Source organism: Ambystoma mexicanum, chromosome 7q (genome assembly GCF_040938575.1).
Source record: "Ambystoma mexicanum isolate Mex_15411 chromosome 7q, UKY_AmexF1_1, whole genome shotgun sequence".
In the NCBI taxonomy this organism is placed as follows: Eukaryota; Metazoa; Chordata; class Amphibia; order Caudata; family Ambystomatidae; genus Ambystoma; species Ambystoma mexicanum.
This window is the reverse complement of record NC_090941.1, coordinates 942838980-942855269: the sequence shown is the minus strand read 5'-3', so window position 1 is coordinate 942855269 and position 16290 is coordinate 942838980. Positions and strand designations below refer to the sequence as shown.

The following is a 16290-nucleotide window of genomic DNA, read 5'->3' as shown; positions in this document are numbered from 1 at the left end:
GTGAAAACACAGCTGTTGCTGCCCAAGTAAATGGTTTTTCTGTCACCTGCTCTTAGGGAAGGCATTGCCTGAATGCAGTTTCAAACTGTCTATCCTGGCACACTGCGGTATGACCAGCCTGACAGGGTCTGAAGGCCCAATGGCCACTAGCCATGTGTTGCAGGTGTTCTGTTCGTACCACATCACTTGTATTTCGCATGGGGCAATACTAGACTAACCATATGAATTATTTTCTGATAGAGGTTATCATTCCAATATTAACAGTCTGGTACATTCTTATTGTACTCTTTCAAAATACATTTACAAGCAGAGGATTTGCTAGGGGGTGGGGAGGGAGGGCTGAGGGGCCCTGTGTCTTTTGGTTGAAGCCCTGGATAGAAGCTCAGGGCTTACAACCAAAAAGTCTAGCTAGCCCCCAGTCCTGACAGTCTCAAAATGAGCCTAGCCCCAAATCTTTTTCAGACCTAGCAACACCCCTGTTTATGAGAATGGGAAATGGGACAAATAGCACCATTGAGAGTTCCTGTATGCTTTGCATTAAATCACATAGCATTTCGGGACAATAACAGTGATAAGAGATCTCTATATTGGATAAACAAGTCTGTGATAAAAGGATTGCATGTGCAAATCTCTAAATTCATAATGGCTCTCATCACTGTTCACAACATTCACCCCAACATTAAAATGTTTGTAACCATGAACCATAAATACTCATTTGGACAGCTTATGCTTTTAGATGTGCGTATAAAATGGCTGCAACATCAGCCACTCAGATGGGTTACAAGGGCTCTTTTGCTTCTTGTTTCTGAAGAATTTTAGATGAGGAAGGGGGGGTCTCAGTGTGAGTATGCCCACCCCCCAACATAGAAACATCTTTAGGGAATTATATCTACTATAGACAGGACAGGATACCGTAGAAGAGAGACCCAATAAACAATGCACAGAAAGGCTACACAGAAAGAATTGTACCTCTTACAAACTGTAGCCTAACCTGTAATAAGCTGATGAAGCGTTTTAAACAAAACCGGCTTCTGATGCATGGTAAAGGGTCCACAGTTACTCAGCCACTACCTCCACAATATTACGCAGGCCTCAGGGGTTATTTCTACAAAGAGGAGCGGGTCCATGCTTTATCTAATGGAGCTGGCATTAGCATCTCTTATTAGTGCTGGCCTGCAGCTAGTGAAAATCATGGTGTGGCAGTATAGAAACAGCTTTTGGCCTACTGGATGTACAATTTGAGGCAACTTCTTTGATTGCTTTATGCGTTTCAGTGTGGGTGCAGTTTGGCATGCTTGTCAGAGCGACATACACAAAACGTTCCAGCGGGCTATTGTATGGACATTGGACACATCAGACAAAAACAGGCATATGTGCTGTTACATACGGCACAGCCACATAGACGCCATTAACCAACATGGTGGTGGTTTGTGCAGCACACAAAACATTGCTGCACACATATCACTGCATTGATTTGCCATGGACTACTTTCAGCATGGTGACGAGCAATGAACTCTACTTTCCTAATCAAGGTGCCAAGTGATACTGAGTTGCCATCTGGTGCTTGCTAGGCAGTGGCTGGCTTGTTTAGATAATTAAAAGACCTTTGATGCTGAGCAGATGCATTTTGTCCATGTCCCAAAGCAGCCACTAGAATACTTAAGCACAAAAATGACAGTTAACCTTCCCAGGGATGTGCCATATGTAACTAAAAAGTAATATACAAAAAAAAAGTTATGGTGTGTCAAATAAAGAGATGAAAATAAAGAAAATAGTTTACAACTTTTTCTGTGTGGCATTTTTATTCTCTTTGAAGAATACATAGGTTTGGTCAGCTAACTGATACGTGTGCTGGCCTGGTGAATACAAATGCCCCATGTTCAGTTCTTAACACTGAAATGTTAAGCACATACTGTGTGAAAACAATGGATCATCAAATGCGCCTTCACTTATAAATTGCCCCACTAAAAAGGCTGCCAACACAAAGAATGAGGGGGAAGGGAGTCCAGAGCATCTCACATGCTGTGTTTGGAATATGCATTACTTTGTTTGCATATTCCGAATGCATCGCGGTCATCCACAAGTCGGCAGAGAGCAGCCAGTCGAACATCTCAGAGGAGCAACCACCGGCACAGCAGGCTGCGTAATCTTTTGTCCGGCACGATCAGAGTCCTCTTTCTAGGTGGCCCCCTTACTGCGCCCCCCTCCTGAGCTATTTAGCTCTGCGCCCCTGGCCATCGCCCGATTGGCCCGGGCCAAGAAACGGGGCGTCAAGCTAACCAGGAGCTAATTGGCTCCCAGCTACTGCCAATTTCGAGCCCTGCTTTGCCCTCTTGACATTACTCATTTCTTTTAACATCTCTGTCCGTCAACTGCAATTGAACAACGCGCCTGGAAGGTGCTATTAAGATTCGAACAAAGGCTGACTTAGATTTCAGACGGCACAGTGCCTGGGACACAAAGCTGGCAAGCGCACCAACATGTCCGCCAGGAAGGCCAACCAGCAGGGAACATCTGCCTTCAACGTTGGATGCTTGGAGGCGCATTCTGAAGAGATGCTCAGCGGGTCCTGAACACATGAGCAGCTGATAAAAACGTGAGTTGCCCCACGGCAGCGCTCAGGATTTAAAGCGTTAATTTAAAAAAGGTCACAACCTTACAGATCACGAATACAACACATGCTTTGTGCACTTTTCAGTCTTCTACTAATGTATTTAAGGAGGACCATCCCATCCTAAACCCTTTTCCATGTGTAGCTGTAAACAATGTATATAAACACCACGGGCCAGATCAGGGCCTGCCTTAAGGAAGGGCCACGTGGGCGACTGCCCAGGGTGCCATTAGTACCCTGCCACGCCAGCTCAGGGGAGTCTTTCAAGGTTTCCCACGAGCTGCCATGGTGGGAGAAGGCGCTGCACAGGCGCCCTATTGAAATTAAATGTGCCCAACTTCCGGGGCGCATGCAATAACAATAGTGGGCTGATGCTTTCACATCAGTGCTTATTGAAAAATGTGACCCCGCCCCCACCTGTATAACATGGGGTGCTTGGTGGGGCTCCAGATTTTTGTTTTGCTGCCGGGGTGCTGCCACCGCCAAGTCCGGACTAGGGAAAACTTTGTCCTGGTGCAAAAATGCATTGAAGTGCATGTTTGTTGCACGAGGGACATTTTTGCCCTCGTGTCTATACCATGAAAAATGACACTTGTGGCAGTGCAAATGTTTTTGAATGTGGCTCCAATGTACAGTGCAATTTAGCACTTGCAGCACAGCAACGTTTCTGTAATCTGGCTGGTTAAACACTGCATCATTGCAGGCCCCAACTCTACCATCCCAGTATGGAACAGCTCCAAATGCCATGACAGTGGAGACACTTTCCTGCAGTAGCCTACCCCGGCTGTGTGGGACTCTCTACCCATCTACATCCACCAAGCAACCTCACTGCTCCAAATTCAGAAAACGCCTATAGACCTGGCTCTTCACCCAGTTCCAGACCATTCCTCCTCCTTCTTCATAAATCTCCTCTTTCTCTGGTCCCTGCTTCGAGTTGCCCTTCTCAATGCCAAGCAACACTTAATTCTGTATTGCAGGTTTTCTAAGTCGTTAGATAAATAGCTCTAGAGTCTAGACTCGGAGCAAGGAATGGGCCGGAACATGACAGAGCAGGGCTCTGGCAAAACATGTCTTGCCGCCCTGTCCCAGACCCAGGGGCTTGCTCACAACACTTGCACAACAAGCAGGCAGCTTTTAGAAATCTCTGCAGCATTACCGAGTCTTCTGGAAGTAGGCTGCTCAATGTAGAATGGGTTGCTTTTGACAATGGTTTCTGAACAGGAAGTATCTGTCCTGAAGCAGAGTTATCACATGTACAAGCAATGCACGTTTCAACACTTTAAGTAGACTCCACGAACAACTAAATACAGAAACAGCCAACTCCACATATACTAGTAGCTGTCCAGACTGGTATATATGTCCTGCAATGTACAGACATTTTTTTCTTAGGGTGAGTGGTGTGACCAATTACAACTGCAGAGCCCAACTTCCATTAGTCGCTCAAAAGGGTTTCCTACTCGAGCACATTAAGACATGTTTCAAATTTAAAATTCTAGACATACTTATGTTCCCATAATGCTCTTTGCACATATGCAAATCGCCAGGATTGGGTTCTATGAGGAGATACTGTATTGTGTGACCAGACCTGGGGCATCGCCCCTCAGACCGCCCCTTCCTCTCCACAGCCCGCCCCTCCAAGGATGAGAGGATTACCCCAGTACATTTTTCGCATTTCCAGCGCTGTCTACACTGAATGCAAATAAAAGGTTTCCCATTTGTCCTCCATAAAACATGCATTTCTAGATAATAATCTTAAATGGCTATGTGATTACAATATAAAAGAATAAAATATCATATGACAGCAAAATTCTTTTTTCTTGCTGTTTTGACTTGTCATTATTGCAGCCACCTGTTTCCTTCCTCCCTCTCGCGCTTCACTCCACGTACAGTGCTGTGCACATCTTTCTTTGCTAAGTGGCTGGGCTGGGCATAGTGAAATCAATTTACTAGGAGGGCCACATCTGGAAGTTGGGAGTTTTTGTTTCTCTGTGCCTGAATGTGGAACTCGCTCCCATTCACCCATCAGGAACCAGCACTCCTAAAATTCAGAAAGGGCATGAGGATCTGGCTCCTCCAGATCTAAATATACCCCCACGGCCCTTGGGTTTTCCGTTCCATCTTAATACCCACCTTCTTGCCTGCCCAAGTTATTTGAGGTATGCAGGGCATCACAAGAATGAAAATAAACATATAACAAGCATTGGCAAAGCCAACCGTTTTGGAATTTGTGTAAGCATGGGGCAGGCATTTGCCAGGCACTGTCATAATGGTACTACCTGGCCATAAGAGGAAAGTAGCTGGAAATGAAGTGATGAGGATAGAAGGCATGGGATAGAAGTGCCTGGCAAATGCCTGTCCAATACCCACACGTTTACAGTTTCAATAAAGCCGTTAACTCTATGCAGGATGCTTAGAAATAAAACTGCCAGGCCAAAGTTTGATGTTACTGCTTGATAGAGTTAGCTCAAGAAGATCCCAGGAGGGTGTGTTTTGGGCGAGGAAGGGCAGGGAAAAGACCATAGGGATTAGCATGGACTTGGGCAGCCAATGGGTGGGAAATAACCAAGCAACACCCACAAGCTGTGTATCCCGCCTCATATGTAATCTCCTAGCTGTTCTCTAATGCAATAGTTTTGGCTTATAGGTGGCGCTTAATCGTTCCCTAAAAGCCAAAAAAGAGACAAGGGAGTTGGAAAGGGGTGGCTTACAGGGCAGTTATACTTCAGAAAAGAATGGCACAATCTGGTGTGTTTTACCCTCACAATTACTCGTTTATCTACCTGAAGTATCGAACAGGGACAAGGAAAGAAGAGAGATAATGGCGTATGCCAAAGCATGGCAAAATATTTCAAATGTGTGAGAAAAAAGTATGGCCGCCCTTTTATTACATAGCACGAAAAGGATCAAACAATTTGGTTAAACAATATGCTTGCCATAGCCCTATAGATATTATTCCCTATGGATGCCTGGGCATTGGAGAGTGGACATGTGAATAGCTCCGCAGGCACCCGACTCCCCCTTTCAGCCCAACCCCCTCGATCCAACATTCTGGATCAACTGGGTCCTTAGCCTTTGGACCCCAATGAAGAGACAGATGCATTTTATCCAAACCTTCAAACTCAGAAGCAGTTCGAAGGAGTGCATAGGGTCAGCGGCCAAGTCCTAAATAAAGGGGGGAGGGCTCATTAACATACCAGCTGAATGTGGCGTCGCCAGAAATTAGCATCTCAAGGTGCCCTCTGAAAAAAGTGGGGGGACTCCGTCCACCCGCGTGCACCAGCTCGAACCCTGCGTGCATTATGAAGTACTCGGTGATTCATGCATAGAACTCGATCACAGACATATTTATCAAATATCAAGCTTTCCGGCCATTCTCATGTTACCAAACTGCTCTGCATCAATGGGGCTCCATGTGCACTGTGTAATTACGTGGGTCGCTGGAGAAGCAGGTGAGTTCAACAAGGTTTATTGTCCAAGCCAGTGATAACTTCCGTAGTACAAACACAGGGATGGTAGAGTCCACAGGACAGGTTACACAGGAGGAACACCGGGATTGCCCCACACCCAATCATGGCCACTCTCACTCTGGTCTCCCAACCACCACTCTCAGAACACTCAGAGCACCCACATTCCACATAGGCTGACATCACAGCACTAGTTGCATCATGGCTTACCAGCTACATTACTACACACTGCCCCTTTCTCATAGTTGAATTGCAAGCTAGTGCAGCAGGAGTGCCCTAGACTTTCAGTCTTGGAATGGTGGACTTCCATCAGGAAGTACATTATGCAGTTATTCTACACTTTGATAATGGGCTTAGCTAAATAAGACACATGTAACATTCTTATAACTATAATATACACAGGATGTTCTAATTGGAAATTAACAATGTTAAAAAGAGACAGTTTACAATGTTAGTACTATTAATTCCCCATTTTAATAGCTTCTTTAAGTGAGAAGGAATACCATTTGGTATGATATGATTGGTTATTTATAATGCGCTTAATACCCAGAGGTTTCTAAGCGCAGACCCGGGGATCGAACCTGTGTTGCCCCGTGTCGTCTTGCTTCCAAGGCGAGCACGCTGCCCCTGAGCTATCCTCCCGAGACTCTAAAAATGCCCTTGCTTCCAGGGTCGGACTGGGTCATAAAACTGCCTCGGGCACCAATGAAAAAGTGGCCAGCAGTTACAAATGGCTATTTATTCCTTTTATGACAGACGGTTTGAATAGTACCCAAGGGTGAGTGATGCATTTAAAAGAACATTAATCAACAACACTGGTTGAAACTACTAGCTGCATAGTGACGTAACTCATCAAACTGGCCCACTTTGACCCAAAAAAGTGGCCCACACCAGCATTTTGCGTTTTTGGTTCGGCCATGGGCCTGTTGCCCAAGAGGCCAGCCCGAGCCTGCTCTTTCTCAGAAAGGGACGTGCTCAGATCAGAAATGCTCAGAGAGCTTGTGAGGATCGACTTCTTCCACGAATACGACACGGAAATGCACTGAAAGACCCTCAGTGGTCTCTCTCCTCACCCCTGGGGCTGAATTCCAGGGGATCCCTCTGCGATTATCAAGAACACAAATGAGTAGATGCACAAGTCATCGACTGAGGGACAATTCGACTCTTAAGCGGGTTAGTGCTAAACATCAAGCCACCCGCATCCTGATGAGAGGCAGACATAAACCCACCCCTAGGGCGATAATCCATGTGGAACGGCAACCATGTTTTCCCTAGACTATCAAATCCGGTCAATACAATAGAGCTGTTTTAAGAATTGTGATGGAGCGAATGAATGCATATTGAAGAGCACAAGATTATCAAGGTCAGGTCACAACAGCTATAGTGATTGTGACATCACAGATTGGTTATGACAATGTTATGATGAAGTCAAACTTCATAAAACCTCCAGAAGAGCCACTTTATAGTGGTGAAACACGCATAGAGGTGGTTAAATTCTAATATTGTAAATTGGATAAAATAAAATCATAACTATTTTGAAAAAATGTCTAATTGTCCTAATATACAGAGACTTTAAACTGAAGATATAAGCTTTGAGTCACTTAATAGTGATAGCCACCTGGCTGAAAAGTAAGGATTATAGAGATCATAAGGCACCTCCATCATTCAACAACCACACCTTCCTTTAGATTTGTTTGTTTCAAGCCATCCGCACACCAACATTTTCCCAACTCAAACAGATCGTAGAACATATAAGACTCAAACAGTGACCAGTGCAGTAGCTCCTATGCCCAATAACGCGCAGTGCAGTTTCGACGCATTTGCACAGTCGCGCAGCGCATTGCTGGATCAAACAGAGGCACACCGGGGAGAAGTATCTGCTGCTCAGTGTTGTAATAATTTTAAGGGGTGTAATCATTTTCTGATGTCCTAAAGCTCATAATAAACCCTCCAGTAACGACCACCCTTGCTCATTCATGAGCCTATCACCACCACCAAGCAGAGGCCTGTTCACAATCATTTCACTATCCATGTGCACAGCCTAGATATCAGCTGCAGCTCAGCAACAAACTTGATAGAGGCTAAAATACTGCCAACTTCTCATGCTAATTTGCAAGAAAACTAGATGCAGAAATAAAATCACCATTGACTATGCTGGCTTTGGATGATGGAAGTTGTATTACAAAACATCTGGCGAACCACGGTTTGCAGACGCCCGCCCTAGGACAACAGATGCACTCCATCAATCCTCCACCTCCTAACACCACCACACTTTGAGGCAAGAAGACAGCGTGAATATGTGAAACTCCCCCAAGGAATGGTGGAAGCACATGCCATTGACTAGAACACAAGATGCCTTCAGCTAGTGTTGGTCATCTGCACTTCATTGGGAGTGCTTATTATTACTGTTTAATATTTCAGCGAATGACAGGATGGTTCGACTTCATGGCACGCCAGTGTTCTTCCAATGAAACTAGGAACAGCTGTTTCGAGGGAAATATTAAACACAAACAGCAAAGCAAACTCTTTTCCAACTTTGAATGCCACACCTTTCTGCTCCGAGCCTCAAGCAAAGTGGAGCAGTTAATGAGACTATGAAGGAGACACATCATGGGGCATCCATGAAGGCGATTCACTCGGCTACCTAACCTCATCGGTCCAGGCACGAGAATATGCTTGATGAAAACTAACCTACCTTAGGCAAGGAAGAGTACCTGGACGATATCGCCACTCCTATGATGAGATCACTGTATGCAAAGAACAGGTTGGGTAGGTAAGGTTGCCAATGAATAGGCAACTTCTCAGGTGGCGGGTAATCGACTCTGATCTTTGTGAAGTATGTTTACCTGGCAGGGAAGATAATGTGCATTTTCTGTATTTATGTCCTTATTATTTGGGTCTTAGAAACAATTGACTGAAGCATGTTCTGCTGAAACATAATGTCAGACATGCACAAGAAGTGTTGCTATTGATCCAGCTCACACCTGACAAGTTGGTGACCTTTGCTTTTGCGACCTACATATACTGTGCCTGGTTGCTTAGAAACAAGTTCCTCAAAACCACCCAGATGGTATAAGCACTGGTTCAAGAAGGAGGGGACTATCGGTTACCCTAAAGGATTAGAATTGCTCCCCTCAAGTCCAACCACTTCTGTTATGCCACAGTGACCCAAATAGGATGATTGTATGGTATCCCATTTAATCATGGCGCATTTAGTATGTATTTATGTATGTGTGTAATTTGACTGTTGTTCTTGGTACTCTTTTATGGCAATTCCAAAATGAAATTATCCGATGACGATTCACTCCACTGTGGATGCATGGAAGGATAGACTTTCCATCCTGGACCGCGCTTCAGCTCCAGTCCGCTTCCAAAGCCGGTAATACAGCTCAGCGAGTTTAGCGCTCATTTCTGATATTTGCATGTAACCTACCATCGCAGGTTCCAATCCTGGAAGCACTGACTTAGCTGTTCATTCTGCCGTGGTCAATAAATTGAGTACCATTAAACTGGGGTAATACGAACACTTATTTTTTACATCGTTTTTAGAAAGAGGACAAATGCAGCAGGAGGGTCGACAGGAAAATGTAAAAATATTATTATTAAAACAACTGAGTGGTTTGTTCCAGGCTGTCACACCTCCAAAGAAATTTGACAGATACACAGCTCACAATGGTAAAGTTGAGCGAATGCCAGCTTCACACATTACCCAAGAAAATCTGCCATGGCCCTATACATCGTTGGCAGCAGGGTCTTTGACATCATTCCTCCTAGCAAGTAGCTCCACCTGGTGAACAGCATTGCATCATTCACCTCTGCACATGCACAGGACACGGGGATGCATTTCAGCAACTTAAGGGCATACAACGCAGACCAGCCTTTCCACAGAGGCCTCAACCACTGTCACAATGCAAAACAAAGTGAGCTGACAATGTAGTGCGACCCTGTGACAGGATGCCAACTGCAAGAGTGAAATAGCCTGAGCTTTTTGACTTTTAATAATTAATTGATGTAGATAATTCTGTTTCTGAAAGTGTGATTTGGTAATCAGATCCCATTTTCATAATGCCCTATGCCAAAAAGCATAAGGCGCATGTGTACCTTGCTGTGACTGTCGGCTGAACCTGACCGGCAGTGGCAGCAAGGCAGGTTCAAATGTCACATGTGCATTTCTAAGCACAGCTGCTGGAACACAAAGTTTCAAAAGGCAGAGGTGGCATTTTAAACATCTGCACATCTGCTTCAAGCTATCATAATTATGTAACTCTGACTGCCTGGTGTCAGTTATGGCTTATATTTATATTTTAATGTCTGGTTTTGCTATAGTGGCTACTGAGATTACACAATTATACAGCCACACGCTGTCATATTATTGTCAACTTCGTGAGCAGAGACACGTTTATGGCAGGCCTGCTTGTGTTTTAGCTGTCTGACCTGGGTGTGTATTAGCTGTCACCACAGGAAGCCTTCTCCGATCCCCTAGAGGGGAGATGCCACTTTCATCCAAGGAACGGGAACCCTCCCCGGGATGTCCCCTGGGAACCAGTGCTTTAAAGACAGTCCTGCTAGTGTAGTGGCATTCTCACACTAGGATGCTGATTACTGGAGTGGGTTAGGCAGACAGAGAAAGGGGTAGAGTTGGAGAGGCTCAGACCAAAGAGAGGTCTCACCCGCTTGGCTTTGCTAGGGCTCCCCAAACTTACTGTCCCCCACCCCACTTCCTGCAGACCAGGCACTCCGGGTATGGCATCAGCAGGAAAAGGAGATGTGTTAGAGCAGCCAGGACATGACCCAAACAGGCTTGCTGTGGACCACTCTGCTTAGCATATTTCCTAAACACTGTGAAAGTGCGACCCCGTAGTCTATCCATCTTTGAAATTCCAAGACAAGAACGATTCACTGGGAGCTCTTCTGGGGATACAGGCTATTCCACAGTCCTCTGCCCTAGAGGTGAAGACGGAAGGCTAGAAGGAAGAGGAAAGCTCTTGTCCCTACGCATCCCAATGCACATTTGGGGTGAAACTGCAGTCTGGACAGGGTCTACTGTAACTTGGGCACTAGTACTAAGGACACTCCCACTGGATTTGCCAGAACACTTGTAAGTGCCCTCTACAAACCTTCCTGGCTTAGTAGGGCAGAAGAAAGGACTCACCTTGCCCCGAGACTGTGAACTTGGCCTTTCAGGGTTGGCAAACCCAGAAAGTACTGCAAGGGTTGCCTATCACACAGATACTTTTTCGAGCCAGTTGGGCCATCCTCGCCTCAATCCGAGCTGCTACAGGACCTGCGGTGCTGTGTTTGGCTCGTCAACTACTTGAAAGCACTACTTAGCATCTCTTCGAGCCATCCAAATGCTGACTTACAACAGTGAAGCAGACTGCCTCAACTCGACCCGATCGTCAGCTCAACTCTATGGAAGCAAATAACCAACCACATTGCGACAGCTGACTCGATCCAGTGGAAGCAATGTCTCCTCCCGACTCTATTTCTCTATTAACTTGCTGGAAGCCATAGACTCGCCCATCTCGAACACCAACTGAACCTGCTGAAGACATCGACTTTGCTTGTCTCAAATGCTGACTCGATCCACCAGGAGCCTGCACCTCAAAACATCTCAGCTCCGACTAACCATCTTGACTGCAATAAAACACCTAGAAGACTGGGACAATGTGGTTGAGCCCCAAAGACAAAGGTATTTGAAAAGTGCCAGTCCCGCTGGTCCACCTCAAAGGACCTTGGTGACCCTGCACTCCCCTTTTGTACCTTTTCACAGATATCTTCATGAACTGTAACATTTTGTTGCTGAAATCTTTGCCTTATTACCCCTCTCTACAAACACAAGTTTGCTTTCTCTGTGTTTACAGATGGAAAGTAGTGATATTGAGCCCACAAGCCAGGTACACCTTCCAGTGCGGCATGGAAGTGGATGTAGACCGCAACAGAGATAGCTGTTCCCGCTATTCCTCCCAAAGGCTGGGTAGTGTGGTTTTCCACAAATCCTGTGGTTCAGCAAGTTAATGATATGATAGGATAGGTTATTTATAATGCGCACAATACCCAGAGGTTTCCAAGCACGTACCCGGGAATCGAACCTGTGTTGGTCCGTGTCGTTCCAAGGCGAGCATATTGCCCCTGAGCTATCCTCCCGAGACAAAGTTCTAAACTTCTGGTTAGGTCCCGAGTTTCAGCCATGTCCCCGGGTGGTCTCTCAGGGAAAGCTCCTTCGAGAGGAAAAGAGGCTGGCCCTACACGCACAGAAACAGAGGGACTGTGTAATGCTGTAGCTGTGCAACAGAGCTTCAGGACAAAAGGGAGCCACACAAACAATCTTCTGAGGGGAAGGGAAGTATTTTCAGTGGTGGCAGCAAAGAGAACCCAAGGGACCACATTCCCAAGGACTTAGTCCAGCTGTATGAGTTGAGGGAAAGGCATCAAACTAGTTCAAAGCACTAGAGTTAACACTTGACTAACATTAGTGCAAACCACCAGTTCTCTAGAGCCATGGTGTCCTAGCTGCTGATAGCTGAGCTTTATAAGCTCTATTAAAGAGTTAGCCTTCCAGATTCAGGAGGTGGAGGAAGTATTGTGGGGCTCAGCCCTGATGAGCTGTCTACTGATGGCAGAACCTAATGTCATCATTCATTTGGCTACAGAGGAAAGGGCCATTTATTCCAACATGAACGCTGTCATCCTCAGAAAGTTCTGTAAGACCCAGAGCAATACCCTAGGAGGATTAGAGAGCCCACAACGATGGGACAATTAAATGATTGAGGCATTTACACATGACCTTGAAGCATCTGAGCTGATGGGTGATTGGTAATGGAGTTGACTCTTTTGAAGGAATGTTTAATTTGATTGCAGGCGAGCATGTCCTAAAGAAATTATCAGTCAAAGTTACACCAGCATCTACTGGACACAAATATCACAAACCCTAGGGAGCTTGCAAAGTCTTCTGACAGGTGTTTTAGTACTTGTGCCCAGAAATGTCTTAGGCGAGCACACCCACAAACAGAAAACACAAATCTGTTAAAAGTAAACCCAAGGAGGAAAAGGACACAGGTTATCATTCTTTTTCCATGAAGGCCCCCAGAACATGAAGGAAAATCCCAAACAGCCACCACAGAAAGAAAGAAAGAGTGAGGGTGCCTCTAGCACAGGGGCACCAGCACTCTCAAAAACCGAAAGGATATTTTCGGTGGCGGGACTTGGCACATACGAAGGGAGATCAGGCCTACCAGGGCAAACGCAAACAGGTCATAGTGAGTATTGGTCTCGTGGAGGAGGCTGTAGTCAGTGTGGGCGACTTAGCTGAAGATAGTCCACTAAGCCAGAGAGTTGCCAAAGGTTACCTAGGTCCTAGACACAGAGTGGGAACAATACCGGTCCCCAAGAGGAGGCCCCAATTCCTGCTCAGTTCCCAATGATGTGCCTACTATGGTAGCACAGGATTCAGCGTTGTCAGGGTTCCTACTGTCACAGAAAAGGAGCCCAAGATGAAGGGCGCATAGGCTTCAAACCTAAGGGTTTGGCCCGGACCAGGTGAGTTGCCCTCAATGGGAGGCCCAAATCAGGTTGACATTTGACAGGAACAGAGGGACTATGCCCTCGGTCAGGTCTGCGAAAGCATGCAGAGGTGTAAGCTAAGGGCCAAAGCTCTGTTTTGCTCCACAATTGTGAGTCCAAGAATTCTGAGGCAGGGTACCACCAGCGATTGGTTGTGTTCCAGTGCCACAGGACTTGGCTCCTGAAAGTCCTCTGGCCAGTCACTCAAAAGTGGTTATGTGACAGTTAGTTACTGGCCCCAGGTGGGTGTAAAAATGAAGGAAACGTTGCGCTCTTTCGGTATGCAGTCTGGATAGCACGGCCCGGGGCACAAAATGTTGCGTACAAAAGCGTGCTGTGTGTTGGTCTTCCTGGGCCGCACTGCCCAGACAGCACAACGAGGAGGGAAGCAGGCATCTGAAGGCCTGGAGACTGAAGCAGGTAAGTGGGGCAGTAGGCGGGAGCAGGTCGATGGGGGCAGAGGGTGCCGCGTAGCGACTGGAGGTTCTGGGTGGATCTCCCTGACAATGACCGGGAGAGGTTGCAGCTGTGGAATGCAGCCTTTTGTGCTGCAATTGCGGGTGCAAACTTTTGGGTGCGACCCATATAACCTAGAACCACTCTTTCCAAACTTGCCAAGCTTCTGGATAGATGAGGCAACTCGGTCCCTCCCCCGTAAGGGGGGGGCACAGTGAGGGGATAGGTATATTCTCTCACATGGGATACCCCCAGGAAGACATCTCAGTCAGGGGACCCTACATCCTATCTACATCTTGCAGATACCACAGGAGCTCCCTTGGACACCGGCCTGCCAAGCAGCTTTTTAGTCGCTGAAAGATGGCTTCAGATATAGAGATTCTGGATTATGGGCAGGAATTCCTACTTCAGACTGGCATCTCTGAATCTGGGGTTTCAGCACAGGTGCACCCAGAGGAGATGGATCAGTCCATTGCCTACATTGGCAGGCAGCTGAATGAAGGTGAAAGAAACTGGGCCTCAGTTGGGAAGACCCCAACACTTGTGCATTGGGCTATATCTTTACAGAGATAACATATGAACATACTACCTGAACATGTATTGCAGCACTCCCAGCAGATGGCCTTAGTAGATACATTTGCCTTCAGGATGAGCCAGAGAATTCAAATGATGTTGCAGACCCATTTCATGCTGCAGGGAGTGCGTTGGAATACCATCTACAAGAGTGAAATAGCCTGAATTTTACTGATTTATAATTAAAAAAAATATGCTGACAATTCGGTTTCTGAAAGTGAGATCTGCTAATAATAGCCCATTTTCATAGTGCACCATGCCAAAAAGCATAATGCACACAAGTACATTGCGGGACAGTGTCATGACATCCAGTGGCGGCAGGTTAGGTTCACAGGTCACATGTGCATTCCTGAGTTCCAATAGGCGGAAGTGGCTTTTGAATCATCTACATCTCTGATTCTAAACATAATTGTGTACCGTAGTCAGTGTGGTGGTGCGTTACTGTATATATATATAAGTCATATCTGGTTATGGCCTGGTGGCTACTAAGATCACACAATTACACAGCATTTGAATGTGATATACGTTTCCACTTGATGAGTAGTGCTTTAGTCGTGTGGTGTAAGGTGGTAGGAGATACTTAGAGGACAGTGGGCTAGTTGGGGATGGGAGAGAGAGAGGATAGTAAGCCTTACAAGGCAAAACAATCCAATGTCATCCTGTGTGTCCGTCAGTGTCCCTCAGGCAACACACTCTTGCAGGCAGGTCCATATCAATGAAAAATAACATATGTTGGCTGTCTCTACTCTAATCACAAAGATTGTGCACTGTGAGTATTTGTTTAAGCACTAAGGAGCAAAAGTGACCCTGCTCATGTTCAACCTATGCTAAATGGGAATCAAGGCAGCGTCTGCAGCACTTTCTGTAGTCTTTAGTTACCATGTTAGAAAAGAACTATCAGCATATAGCGCACGCGCAGAGCAGCTCCACTGCCTGTTTTTTGAACTATCAAATATATTGCTCTACTTGTACAGATCACCAGTGACCTGGCTTTGTAAGTGTGGTTATCAATCATGCAAAGTTAAAGCACAGACATGAGCAGTGCTTGAAATGGAAACACAGAAGAAGTGTAGGTACCCACTATCCCAGAGTACCTGCTCACTGTTGAGAAGTGCATGCACTCCTTCAAGTATTGGGAACCTGCTGGAAGGAAGGACTTTGCCTTTCAAATTAAAGAAGTCCAGGTACTCGGGACCGGCAAGCACCTGCCCATTTAAAGCACTGGTCAAATATTAAACACAGTTCAGTAGCACACTGAGTTCACAAATTCCGCAGATGGAAGCAATGAGTGCATCAGACACAGAGCCAGTTCACAAAAGCTATGGGGCCAGATTACAGAAACTTTGCACCTGTCCAAGTGCAAAGTTTGCACGGTAATCGCACTAGGGCAAAGTTTGCCCTATTTTTTAAAACACAGGGACACATTTAAAAAAACATCGACAAGTGCAGTTTGGCATATTAAAAGCAACAGGGCTAAAATTGCCCTAGTGCTAAAAAGATACATTTTTTATGCATTTTTGCATCAGGGCAAAGTTTGCCCTAGTTCTAATAACATTCCGCATTAGCACTAGAGCAGACTTTGCCCGGGTGCAAACATGCAGTGAAAATGCATATTTTTTGCAC

General features: G+C 45.9%; 1 protein-coding gene across 1 annotated transcript in view; it reads right to left on the bottom strand.

Annotated features, from left to right (window-relative positions):
- The window catches only part of GAB2 (GRB2 associated binding protein 2), a 700601-nt gene that overhangs the window by 260908 nt on the left and 423403 nt on the right, over positions 1-16290 (bottom strand). The gene's annotated exons all lie outside the window — the stretch shown is intronic.